Raw genomic sequence first — 14,485 nt, forward strand, 5'->3', positions numbered from 1 at the left:
ATTCGAACCCGCGTTTATTGCCTAACCTATTTGTAAAAGACGGGTTCGAATCCCGCCTCGTAACCAATATTTTTCTATTCTTTCAAAATTTCTCATTTATAAAGCATTTCAATGCTATAAAACAAAAAATTAATTTCAAAATTTTCAACTTATTTTGGTAAACTAATTTTATTATATTATTTTACAACTAATTTTACGGTACAAAATATTTGAAGCGATTGGTGAGCGATAGTTCTTAAATTTGAATTTGCTTAAATCTTAAAAAATAAGGAATTCTATTTAAAAGACAAAATTCTATAGAAAAGACATACTCTTAAGAAAACACTTTGTCCCATCAATAAATTATTTACTTTACTAAGTGTCTATCTCCTACTCTTTTGTATAAGTCGGTGTTATTGTGTACGTGTACATGTCATCTTTATATTATATAAAAATGAATCCCTATTTTCCTTGGCCACGCCATCACGGGTAAACGGCTCGACCGATTTCGAAAATACTTTCACCATTAGAAAGCTGCAATTACACTGAGTGACATAGGTTATTTATGTACCACGTGTGAAACCGGGGCGAACAGCTAGTTTGATATAGACCGACCATTACGTAAATTTAGGATAAATAAATACTTGGTATTGGTAAAAATAAAATATTTAATACGGCTTTCTCTTAAGATCCAATTATATAGTAGTCTGGCATATCGAATGCAAATCGAACTCCAGTCCCACGAGTCGGGAGCTGCTGATTGAACCCGACACTTGAAGTATCTATATAGAGCTGATAAAACACGCGGTTCACAAATTATTTTATGTTCATTTAAAACGTTTATTACAAGAATAGTAATATATTATAATCTGCACTTTTGTAAAAGACATCTAGTTGAAAACGTGAATAGTTGAAGCACTTTAATATTCAAAGATGAGATTAAATTTTTCTTTATAGGTTATACACACACACACACATGCTGGCTAACTTTTCAGCTGTGTAGCCACATAACTTTTACTAATGGCTTCGTTTGCGGTCAATAATAAGATTCATTTTTGTTATTATGCTTTATACAGACAACATGCATGTTTATATAGAAATCATTTTTTTTTTCTTCATAATAATAAATATAATAAAACGGTGAAGGAAAACATCGTGAGGAAACCGGCATGTCCAAGAATTAAAAGTTCGACGACATGTGACATCTGCCAACCCGCACTTGGCCAGCGTGGTGGATTATGGCCTGAACCCTCATAGGAGGCCTGTGTCCCAGCAGTGGGAACATATATGGGCTGATGATGATGATGAATAATAAATATTAAGTTTTATGCAACTATATATAGCTATAATACTACAGTCCACATTCCCAAGCTTATTCGTAAAATAACGCTCTCAAAGCTGACAGTTTGTATCAGCAGCCCTATATAAATCCCACGAATCTTAAGTCACTCGTCTTGGCGGATAATTTGGTTTGAATTTAATTAAATACTGGCATCGATTCCCGAAGTGAGTGACAGAGGCGATGTAATTTGCACAGTGTGGAATGCTACCATGATTGGGGTCTTCTGTTTGTATACGTTATATGTGAAGGTTTTTTCTTCTTGGAATTATATAGAGCTGATCGGACGCGAATTAATGCTATTTATTCCTGAGTTGATGCTGTTGTAAATACGAAATTTAAATTTAGATGTGAATTGAAAGTATTTATTTGTAATGTTGATAAGATATATTAAAGATACTAAGGTTTTAGGTACACATTTATCCGACATGAAAAAAAGGAGGATGCTATATAATCGACTGCCTTATTTTGAATAACTGTGACGTTATAACAACTTTTTACTGAATTCAGCAATTTTTTTAATCTTTTTTTTAAACTGGTACCTCACATGTAGTCCCATTTAAATATGATATAGTTCTGACGTTAGTTAGAATTTGAAGGCGGTTTATTTATTTTAACAATTATTTTCTAACTAAAACCAAAAAAATACTTACTGGAAAATAGTGAAGAAAACTGTTCACTCAATAACACACATAAACATCACAAATTTTTTTTTTCACTCCCGCGACTCGTTTCATCACTGCTTAGAATCAATGTGCGATGGAAACTGATGATAACAAGCACCTATTTAGAAATTAAAAACTTTTTAACGGATTTTAAACGCGATTTATTCATTATATTATTAACCCGACGTTTCGAACACTTTACAGCGAGCGTGGTCACGGGGAGACTGAGATGTTATATGTCTTGAAGGTCATCCAAAAATTGTTGTTTGTGAACTACCTCACAAGAAGTCTGGGAAAAAGGAAAGTGTAGTTAATTAGGCTTATCACTTAATAGTGATCTCTTCCAGCCAACAGGGCAAAAGGTAACTAGCTTAATTAAATTAAATAAGTAGGTATGAAAAAAACAAGAAGTTAAAAGATTTAATTGAGAATATAATAAGATATCATCACCGTCATATCTTCAGCGACCGCCTCCTTGATACAGTGGTTTACTGGTGAGCTTAGAACTGAAGGGTCCTGGGTTCGATTCCTGGCGAGGACGCACAAAAAAAAATGTATCCATCTGGCAGACACAGAAGGCTGATCACCTACTTGTCCATAAAGAAAATCGATCAGTGAAACAGCTGTATATCATCTGCCCAATACCCCAGTAAGGGACAAGGGACTTCACTTACCGTGCTATCTTATATAAAGCAAGGAATACATTAATGAAAATTGACTCATAAAACTTCGATCAATAACATAACAACAACAATTTTTGTAGGCATATAGATTTGAAATAAAATAGGTACGTATATACATAAGTGTAGTTAAAAAGCTAACGTTACCATGATCAAATTGTTTTATCAAGTCATTGGAATCCAAGTATTTATATTGGTGAATAAATCTCATTCAATCTCAAAGCAAAATTCGTTCTAATCATTGAAAAGTGAAAACTTATTTGCATAGACGTAAACAAATAATGTGCCCAACACACACGGCCATACATTGCTGAATAGTTAACATAAAGGCCCCTACAAGATTTCATAAGTATTTTCATATATCTCCCCATAAAATTAGCCGCAAAGAAGTCTAAACTAAACAACAAAATCAATTACCACACACGAAAACTCACGTCAAAGGATATTAAAACGGACCAAGTAATATTCGCCTTTGACGGAACCCTATTAACGAAGCACGTGGTACTTTTGAAAGAAATCGCGAGCATTTGATCATGGGAATTTGAAAAGGAGAAAAGAGTTTTGTGGGGAGTTTCGGAAGTCTTATATCTGAGTGAAGTTTAAAGCTTAAAAGGCTGTGCTGTGTATTGTTATAGGCTACAGGAATTAGCCTATAAAAAGAATGCATAATTCATATTTAATCTATAATTTCATAGAAGCAGATATTTGACTCCAAGCATTTGCAATTGAATAATGTTTATATACATGGAGACATCTTTAACAATATTATCAATGTGAAAGTGTGTTCGTTTGTCTATCTCTCACGTCACAATGCAGCGATTTTATTATGCTATTTTTGTGTTTAGCTGCAGTCGAACATTCCCGAAATTTTCTTTGACTGCACGGACAAAGCTGCAAGCGAAAGCTAGTACTATATAAATTAATCTCCAAGTTGTTTGCACGTACACGGTGTTACAAAAACACATGGAAATAATCTTCAATGCAGGTAGTATGGAAGTTGATAGCAATTTTCATATACACAATGTATAAAATATAAATATACAGGCAGATAGATGTGGTGCATTAAGGAGTTAGCCCCGGGCAGTGCTTCTTTTAAATGAAGAGGAAAATTTTAATTTCCTATCGCGTACCGGGCTAGGGGTGTGCCGGCACCGTGATGCGAGTTATCGATGATTTTGGAAGGAGATTTAACTTATACCTAGCTTATGATAATGACTATATTGTTTTACTTGCTGATATTATAATAACTGATGATGAAGATGATTAACGAGCATATCGCTTGAGGTCTTTATTGGACTATTATTCGACATTTTGGTGAATTCTTTGCATATCAAAATAATCTTAGAATATAACACCTAGAAACTAAGTACGTGCAAGAAAGAATAGAGGGTGAGGAAGGGAGGCAATTCAAACTGACTTGCTCTGGTCGCCCGAAAAAACCAGATACGTCAGTTATTATACGTGTGAATAATAATTCCCAGATTAATCACATATAAACACATACACATCTCACATATTTCGATCAGTTTTTTTATGTTTTAATATAATTATAATAGCAATCGCGGTTATAGTAACATACTATTGAGACTTATTTAACAACAAATTCCTTAAAATTACTAAGATATGTTACGGTAATAAAGCTGACCTCAGAATCGCGGGGTCTACAATCAATTTGACATCAATATCGAATAATTGAATGATGACAATATGGGACAAGTTTACTGAATAATCAAGTGGTGATGTCATATCGATTGACATATGCGGCAAATATACACTAGGTGTTGTGCTGAGAGTCTATTTATTGGGAGTTGTTACAATATTGAAGCGAGTTTAATCTGTCTGTTATAAAAGTTTCATATTTTCAACTAGCTGTAACTCGAAGCGACAGTCTGGTGGTAATCCAGACTTTAATCCATCTCCGTACCAATTCATACAGATGCGATAAGCTGGGTTCGCGTGAAAGAGTAACTACCATATATGCATACTACAAATTTTCGCAAAAAACCGAAAATGGGAGTGAAATTGCATGCTACTGCGTTTCGTTCGGTGAGTGGGGGAGCCGGAGGTAAGGCGACTTTTTCATCAGGCAACTCCACGATGGTGACATAAAAAACTCTGTTTGAGCTTCTCTTCTCGGTCTTTTTTCCACACTGGAATTATAATATCACAATACACTCCGAAATTGTATTTAATCCATCATACGTTATCTTAGTCTCATCCTCATGATTAAATCAGAGTCTCCTCAATTAAGTTCTTCATTGGGAACATTAAAGATCAATCAACGCGACTGGTCGCTTAGTGTAAACGAGGCAAATAGATACTGATTGTATCGCACCGTTCGTTTGTGCATTGGGTCACATCGTTTCACGATCATGTCATCACACTCATTGATTTACTGCTACCAATCAATGTCTGACTTCATCGTTCATTCAGGTTTTTAACATCGTATTTGTTCGTGAAATTCGTAATTGTGGTGTGTAATTTCATAGTTTTGTAATGGATGATTTGAACTATATGATTTTTTGTTTATTATAATAGAAAATGTAAATAATATAAGTTCACGCAATGAATATGCTGCTAGTGGATGGCGTGTTGACTGTTAAATATAGTTTATTACTGGATGGGTGTTATCATTAAATGGTATTATTGCTTATTGTTAACAAACCTTTACATTGCTCACACACTAAAAAGTTTTTATCAATAAAAATAAACAAATGAAATAATAATCATTTATTGAATAAGACACACATTACATTAAACATGGACAACAGAGTCCTAATATAGCATTCGCTGTGTTTCAGTCTGTGTCATCCCAATACAGAACTTAGAAAGTTCAATATTTGAGCTGTAATTAAAGACAAAAATTTCATATAAAACCTCGCTACAAAATAACTTCATATCGTTTATATTATTAATGTTATATTCGTTTAAGTCAAAAAATTAAAAACATCGACAAAACGTTACCAAGCAGGTCGTAACTATAACTAACCTCCGTCGTTAAAAATATTGCTGTTTGAACGTGGAGTTCGCTTAGCGTTTTAATAAATTTGGAAAATTAAAGATTCATATCTGATGGCTTGACTAGTTAATACACCCGGTCTCCCTCGATTTTGGGGTCCTTTTTAGTAGATAGTATTTACATTTCTATGCATTCTCATTAGTACCTATTTGTTTGAATAGATTTACTTGATTTTATGAGGTTTGTGAAACTTTGATTTTCATACATACAAGTAACACACATAATAAGATTGTCTAGAATATTTCAGTCGAAATGTTATGTGCTTCAAGATTATTTATAGCTTTTAAATAAGATTTATGAAAGTTTAGTTTTTAAATCCACATTATAATCAATAATGAAATAATACTAATATAAAATCATTTACTTATCGACTTCTATGTCTCAATAAAGCTTGATTTAGGCGTAAGGTTATTTGCTTTTTTGTCTTTCTTTTATGTCGCATCGAATCCATTTTATGCGATGATTTTTGTAGATATATTTAGGAGGAAACTAGAGTGTGATATAGACTACTTTATAAAGGAGTGCTCTAGTATAAGGTTTTTTCTCTAGTGTTTCTGAACCGATTTTGAAATCGCGGTCAGTTATATTGAAGCTTTTTATTTTTCGGGAGCACTCCATGTTTCTTTTAAAATTTTATGCGTTTTCACGTATAAATTACTAGCTTTTGCCCGCGGCTTCGCACGGTTTAAATTCGGAGTAGTTTGTTATTATACATTATATACACCTTCCTCTTTAATCACTCTATCTATTAAAAAAAAACAACATCAAAATCCGTTGCGTTGCTTTAAATATTTAATCATACATAGGAACATAGGGACAGAAAAAGTGACTTTGTTTTATATGTAGTGATAAGCAACGTTCACAAAAACAAAGGTGGTGGTCAATTCGAGGGTAGTTTTAGGTTGTTATTCGATAACACAGTGATATGCTGGATAACCGACGGACGTGATCTTTTTTGTTTGATATTAAGTTGTTGTAATTTGGTCCCATTTCAGAATGAAGTGGTGCCTCAAGACTAGACGAGACCAAAACATCGGCGACCTCTTCTAACCGACTTCAAAAATGAGCAGGTTATTAATTCCAATATATTTTGTGTTATTTACACTGGAAGAACCGTTTCTTGAGATTCTTTTTCCATGTGGTCGAGCTCTGATAATTTAAGACGGTGTATTTTCTTCTTTTTTATAATTATGTAGAGAAGTATCATGTTAATATTTCCATGGGTAAGCATTATTCATTATGGTTGTCTCTAAAATGTCTCAAACCCACAAATATTTATAATCATAACCAAAGAAACGTTAATTAGATTAAAATTGATTAATGAAATAATCAAATTTATACGCCCCAAGGCAATTTATAATTGAAAAAAGCCAAAAAAAAGTGATCCGGGAAGATATAAATCATCCCTAGATAAGCGGAGAAATAATTATCTCCCGGGGCAAAAACGCTTTTTTCCTAATTAAAAATAAATATCCAATGAGCTATCTTCATTGAGATTCGATATTCTTTTGGATACATTTTAATTTAATTGAAAACAGTTTTGCATATGATGTATTTTATATTTGAGAGTTGAAGACAGTTTAACCTAACGAACAAATTATATCTAACTAATGAATGAATAATACAAAGAATAAGGCAAATAAATGCAGATTTTTTATGCCATAAGTGGACAACTGAGCGTGGAGCTGGTAGTTCGCCTGATGGTAAGCGATCACCACCACATACAGTTGTGCCTCTGAGAATGCGCTACCCGCTTTTAAGGGATAAGGAAGGGATTGACGTCTGGGAAGAAAGAATGAAAAGGGTTAGGAAAAGGAAATAGGCTTCCGGCTCCCCCACGTACGAAACACGCCGGTAAGGATGATGGAGGATGTATATCATCTATCGACATAATTGACTAGTCATAAAAATTTAAGTTTATTCGAATTAAAAATGTTAGGTTGTGTGTTTGAGTTTATGTAGCATCTGTAATTTTTTATGGTATGATAATAAATAAATTGGTGTGTTAAAAATATTATACTAGTTTTTTTAGTACACATTTAAAATATTGGTATTCAAATAAAGAAACAAACAACTACAATATTATGCATTTTATTTAATAATATTACTTATTTTTTTTTCTCGATTTGATTATATATTTTTGTGTTTGTTATCATCACTTTGGACTGGGTGAATCGATTTTGATGATTCTTTTAAAGCTGGTGACTCCATGTGGTCCCATTTATATTTGAGCTGGTTCTGTCAATTTGAAGGCGGATCTGGAAATACCCATTTAGTTTTTTTCAACCATATCTAAATACATATAACTCAAAGGTGACTGAGTGACATGGTGATCTATCAATACACAGCCCAAACCACTGGACGGATCGGGCTGAAATTTGGCATGCAGATAGCTGTTATTACGTAGGCATCTGGTGAGAAATAATTTTGATTAATTCTACGCCCAAGGGGATAAAATAGGGGATGAAAGTTTATACCATAAAAATTTATTAAGACCGCGATGCTGCGGGCAACAGACAGTGATTAATATATGTTATTTTAACATAATATAAGCATACAAAATGATTAAAATTGTAAATAAAATATAAATTTGTATGTATATTGGTGAGTCGGGGTGACCTGCTGTGCATAAATGCAAAACAACAAAACAAATAACCATCGGCTTCGGTTACAGTCAAAATTCACACTATTCCAATGTGAGAATTAATTAAATACTGCCCACCGATGGATATACAGACACCAGATGGGGCACGTATTACATGGAATATTTTTTATTTGCTAGTTGTTCGCTTCGGCTTCGCCCGTGGTGCATATATAGCCTGTGTCTCTCAGTGGAGTTGTAGCGAAAGAATGTATGAAATCGATCCAGTGGTTTTTGAGTAAAAACCTTACAAACATATGAAAGTAAAATCTCTTTTTTTCCTCTTTTATAAAGTTAGTTGAATTGACTGTGTTTTTTTGCTTTAACGCAATAATCTCAGGAACTACTGTGTCGATTTGGATAACATTTGGAACAGACAGAACATAGTTTAAGACTCGAGAACGGACGTCGGATACTTTTATCCCAGAAATCCCACGGGAACTCTAGTAGTTTGGGCTGTGTGTTGATAGATCAGTCAGTTGCCTTTACTTTTTATATTAAGGCCAGCTGTTGCCCGCAGCTTCGCCCGCGTGGTCCTAATAAATTTACAAACTTTTATTTCCTGTTTTATCCCCTTGGTGGTAGAATTAATCAAAACCCTTTCTTAGCGGATGCTTACGTTATAACATCTATCTGCATGTCAAATTTCAGCCGGATCCGTCCTGTGCTTTGGGCTGTGCGTTGATCATTACCTACTGTTTATTAGTGTCCATTTAGGACATCTAGTGCTCTACGTCAGTGACCCACGGCAGACAGTATGGGCTATAAATTGAGCGGGGCTGTCAATTGCACTCGTTCGCCAATAGTTGCGGTTGCGGCACACGCTCTCGCGCTTTTTGTTTTCGTTGCAGAATGCATATAGCACCCCCGTATGGGGCATGGCCCGGAATTACGGAAGGATAACCATTTTTCTACAATTCGGAGTGTTTAACTGCTTTCCTGAATATTTTTGATTCTTTGGTTATAACCCACTGGGTATTTTGGGTTTTAACTGTCGATATTTTATTGCGGCATAACCCATAGGCGGGATTATGGTTAATTTATTTATTACAGTTCCAAAGCCTATTATTAGGACTTCGCTGTCAGTCTCTAAATCTGTCCGTCCGTCTGTCACCAGGCTTTACCTATCACATAACGTTTCTGTTGCTGCTATAAGAACAAATACTGAAATAAGTTAGGTTTTTGCAGTTGACCTAAAGCTTATTCATACGGAACCCTAAGTAATTTACACTCTGTATTTAGGAATACGATTTTATTTGATTTATCATAATTATTAGGCGTATATTCTGCTATTACGTAATATTAGACTTTTATACCTTTCTTAACGTCTGTCTTGCTTAATGATCTGTTTAACCTCCAATTATAAAGACAAGTTTAATTTTTTAACTTTAATAAATCTTATTTTCAGACTTATAGTCACCTGATAGTCACTGCTCGCTAATAGCCTAGATATGGCCTAGAATCTAGATAACACTTTTCACGTATACCCTCATACATTATTCGTTATTTTAACTCATACATAAACCAAATATAAAACATTCAAAAGTATCGAATATTAGTCACTAATGTTACTTACAATACATTCTTATTAGTTCTTATATATAATTTACGCAATATTACGCAAGGCCTCGGTGGCGCAGTAGGCAGCGCGTAAGTCTCATAATCTTAAGGTCGTGAGTTCGATCCTCACCCGGGGCAATATTTTTTCATACATATTTTCATTACATAATACCTTAATGCCTTTTAATTTTTAATTTATTTTTATCATAATATATAATTAAGTGAAATAACAATTTAACTATCATAAATCAAGGGCAAAACTGTAAATGACCGCATTAAATTTCCAATTTAAACTATTATTTTTAAGGCATTCGATAATCAATTACACACAACATATAAACGCTGTGTTCACAAAACACTTGACCTATTTAACCTATATTTAGAGTATTGTCTTCACACATTCATTTAAACTAGGCGCCATGGATGTTTATTGGATATAGCGTTCGAAATAAACTCGATACCAACGTGTCGCCTGCGATAATTTACGGGGCAATAAATTAACAAAAACACAACGAACTGCGTAATTATAATATATATGTATATTTTAATTAATTCTTTAATTGCTTAAGAACCTTTATATAGTATTTAATTTTTATTTTGATACCAAAGTCTGCATTCTATCTTTGCATTTAAATTTAAATCAAAAAACTAATCCCTTATCAAGTTGTCAAAACTAATTCATTTCAATTGTACAAAGAGACACATTTATTTAAACAAATGAAAAAGTATATCGGATGATACGAGAATAACTCTTTACATGCTTCTGGTCAGAAGGTATGAATCATCAAACGAATTGATAAGCAAATAATTCGATTACACTCAATTTGTTTCAAATAGTCTGATGTCACAGATCCATGTGAATTCAGTATATTAATAACTGTGTGTTATTAATTATCTGTGCGGTATACCTAATTCCTACTTTATATTATAAATGCAAATGTAACTGTCTGTCTGTCTTTTCTTCACGTCAAACCACTGAACCGATTTGGATGGAATTTGCTACAGAGATAGATTAAGACCCGAGAAAGGACATCGTATTCTGTTATAAACGATGCGCTATAATATATAACGTTTAGCGTAATTCGTACATAACCTAACTTAAAAAAATCGATATACTGCACAATAGCTATATTCCAAACCAGATATATCAAAGTATTGTTAACATAAGTTTATTAATTTCATTTGTATTTTTGTGTGCATATAATTCAAATTTTGACCCGATTTAAACGGACTGATTTAATTAAAACTGACATATTTTAATCACATTAACTCATTACAATATTGCTATTGTAAACACCGCGAAATCACGTTGTTGTTGTCACGAATAAGTCCACGCTCTTAGGTTAAAAATTATACAATTAACTACCCAAGCCTAAACTCCACCAAACTTTTCACCAAACAGATATTTCTTTAAAATTGTCCATCGAACTTCCAATTTAGTCATTCTCATCCCCTATTTTAACTATAGAATTGATCTTAAATGAAGCCTTTTTTTACCGTGGACCTTCATCTCATTGAAAATTCCATCCACACCAGCCAAACGGTTAAACCGTGAATGCGTTACACACTAACAGACATTCTCTTGAACATATAAAACGGATCAGCGGAAACGAATGCAAAGCAACATTTAATCAATTGATAAACATCGATTGTCCCAGATAGCAAGTGGTGCTTGTTAACTCATGGCTATATTTAGCTTGTGTTTAGATGATCAGGCGTCGCTAACAATAGAAAATGCATCAGCAATCATGCCTTGCGTGTGTGATTTTATTGACACGACGGTATCGTTTCGCTTCAAATGTTTTAAAAGTCGTTTAAAAGTCTTTAATTTCTAAATGTATAATACTCGCTTAAGATCAAACAAAAGAAAATATAATCTTTATCATAATTTAATATAATCTTTAAATTAGTTCAAATGTGGGAGTCGAGTACACTTCGGCACAAATTGGGCCAGCTCCCACCAGGGAAGTACCACATCCCCACAGAAATCCGTCGTGAAATAGTGGCATGCCAATGTGCTTCATTCGGTGAGAGAGGGAGCCGGAGACCTGTTTCCTTTCCCTAACCCATCCATCTTTCCAGTCGTCAATGGAATGGTTCCTTACGCCATTACAGAGCAGCGCATCTGAAGAGGCACAACCTCTGCGAATGTTCCTGGGCAGTGGTGATCGATTACCATCAGGAGAACCACCAGCTCAGTTGCCCAACAATACGTAAAAAAAAGTAACTGAATATTCAACAAGAGGATTACTAGTAGTAATCCTCTTGTTGGATTCTACTTCACTTCTATTAAATTTAAATAATATTTAATTTTGTAATTGTATTGTATCTTATTATTACATTGTAACACGAAAATGTTATATTTATAGACATGAAGATAAACTGCGTAGAAAACCAACGCTTATGCCTATATAAAGACATTTTAACATACCTTAACGTGTTCAAATATTTACTTTTATTCTGTGTACTTTTTTCATCAAAATAAATAAACGGTAATATGAATTGTCCCACTACTCTTATGGTAACAAAACCAGTCCGTTTATAACAATAGATATTAGAATTGGCCGAGCAATAATAGCATGTCAAATGAATGGTCTACCCACTCTTAATTACTATTTATTGCGACCTATCGCATACAACTTGTATGCGATAGGTGGGCGACGCCGGGATGCCGAGACTTGTATGATACAAGTCTCGGCATCCCGGCGTCGCCCACGTTAGCGAAGCGTTAATTGGAAAATAAAGTCGACGCTACATTTGCCATTGTAAGGACATAGGAATCGTATGAGGGTTCAGGCCATAATCCACCACGCTAACCAAGTGCGTGTTGGCAGATGTCACATGTCGTCGAACTTTTGATTTTTGGACATGCCGGTTTCCTCACGATGTTTTCGCAGTGATGTTTTCACGTTTGAGCAGTGGCGATGTTATCCACATGTGCAGATAAATTGAAAAATCAGTTTATTTCTGGCCTGCTCGCCTGGTCTCGAACCCCGATTTGCCGATTTTAAATCCGAGGTCCTCACCACTGAACCACAACTGCCCCTCTCAATTCCAGACGAGTCCAAGTTTATTTATTTGTAGAGATAATCGAATAAACTTAAATGGCAATCAAAATTTATGTGTTCATACCAGATGTGTATACCATTTTAATTGTAACCTCATACTCTGCTATCTCAGACCTCAGATCCCTGATAGACATAAGTGAGACCTCAAATGTGTTTTAAGGAACACCTCTTTATTGACCTAAATAGACCTCAAGAAGAACACTGGTAATCTAGTTATAGGCTTGCATAAGACTGAAAAATAAATTCGTTTAATATTTTAAGTATGTCCAGTATTAATACTACTTTATTATATAGGATACTTAAGTATCCTATATAATAAAATTAAAATGCACCCTTTAATAATAGAATCAACGAAATTATCTCACTTGATATTCAGAGTATGTGTAAGGAAATTATTAAATCCTGATCAGGATAGTTAGAAGAACTCATAACATTATTGTATTGTCACCGATCCTTGATAAATGTAGATACCTACATAGTTTGAACATCTGTTTAAAGAGGGTCAAAATAGTGGATGTAGTGAATGATTGCATTTAAAAAAGCAAACATACAGGTAAAGCTAATAAAGGCATGTTTAAATATAAACATAGGTATAGGCGAAGCTAATAAGAGTGATAAATGTGTCTTATTTTATTCATATAATTTTACAATTTTTCTTTCAGCCCAGATATAAAGTCAATGGAGTTATTTAAAAAATATAACTGCAATTTGTCAAACACTAGCTGCGTACCGCTGTTAAATCCGCGTATGTCTGTATCCCGTAGGAATATCGGGATAAAAAGTTGCCTATGTGTTATTCCAGTTGTCCAGCTGTCTACGTACCAAATTTCATTGCAATCGGTTTAGCAGTTTTTGCGTGAAAGAGCAACAAACACACACACATCCTTACAAACTTTCGCATTCATAATATTAGTAGGATTTATCAATTGCATTGTAAATCACTACTTAATACAAATGCGAAAGTAGCTCGGTTTAGTAGTTGCCTGGAAAAGTAACAAACATCCATAAATACATACATCCATCCATACTTACAAACTTTCGCGTTTATAATATTATTAATATTTCGACCCCCCAACGACATGATAATATCCGACCCTAATAATTAAAATATTCCGAATTAAGTAACTTGGTATCGTGCAAAAATGGATTAATTTAAAGCGCTGAAAGGCTATAAATCAATAAGTTTTCAAATTTTAAATTAAAATGTAGGTGCTATCTTTGGTCTCTGATAATTCCGGGACAATGGTTCTTAGAAAATATTGGTTCAACAGATACGGTGATAAATAAAAAGTTCAAATTTACGGGCGAAGAACTTTTGACAGATTTAGGTGGTGACAAAAAGTTTGCATTGGTATCCGCTTTGTGGGGTTCCGTATCCAAACTTTAAAAGAGAACCCTATTTAGAAATTAAGGACCTTTTAACGGATTTTAAACGCGATTTCACTATGTTATTAATATAATAATAATAATAATAATAAATTCTTTATTGTACACCAAAATAAAAGTAACAGAGAAAAACAGCATAAAGAAATAT

At 33.9% G+C, this 14,485-nt stretch overlaps 1 non-coding gene across 1 annotated transcript; it reads left to right on the forward strand.

Annotated features, from left to right (window-relative positions):
* Window positions 1-9,948: 9,948 nt before the first annotated feature.
* Trnam-cau lies at window positions 9,949-10,021 on the forward strand. The gene has a single exon. It is a non-coding gene; the product is annotated as a tRNA-Met (tRNA).
* Window positions 10,022-14,485: the final 4,464 nt, after the last annotated feature.

Source organism: Zerene cesonia, chromosome 23 (assembly GCF_012273895.1).
Source record: "Zerene cesonia ecotype Mississippi chromosome 23, Zerene_cesonia_1.1, whole genome shotgun sequence".
Taxonomy (NCBI): domain Eukaryota; kingdom Metazoa; phylum Arthropoda; class Insecta; order Lepidoptera; family Pieridae; genus Zerene; species Zerene cesonia.